The following is a 292-nucleotide window of genomic DNA, read 5'->3' as shown; positions in this document are numbered from 1 at the left end:
CATCAGGAATCCAATCCTCATAACAACCAGGAAACCAACCCTCAAAACAACCAGAAATCCAACTCACAAAACAACCAGGAAACCAACCCTCAAAACAACCAGGAAATCCAACCCACAAAACAACAAGAATCCAACCCACAAAACAACAAGGAATCCAACCCTCAAAACAACCAGGAATCCAACGCAGAACGCAACCAGGAATCTAACTCACAGAACAACCATGAATCCAACCCTCAAAACCATCAGGAATCCAATCCTCATAACAACCAGGAAACCAACCCTCAAAACAACC

The sequence above is a fragment of the Mastacembelus armatus genome, chromosome 13, assembly GCF_900324485.2.
Source record: "Mastacembelus armatus chromosome 13, fMasArm1.2, whole genome shotgun sequence".
NCBI classification, from domain to species: Eukaryota; Metazoa; Chordata; class Actinopteri; order Synbranchiformes; family Mastacembelidae; genus Mastacembelus; species Mastacembelus armatus.
This window is presented reverse-complemented; position numbering follows the sequence as displayed.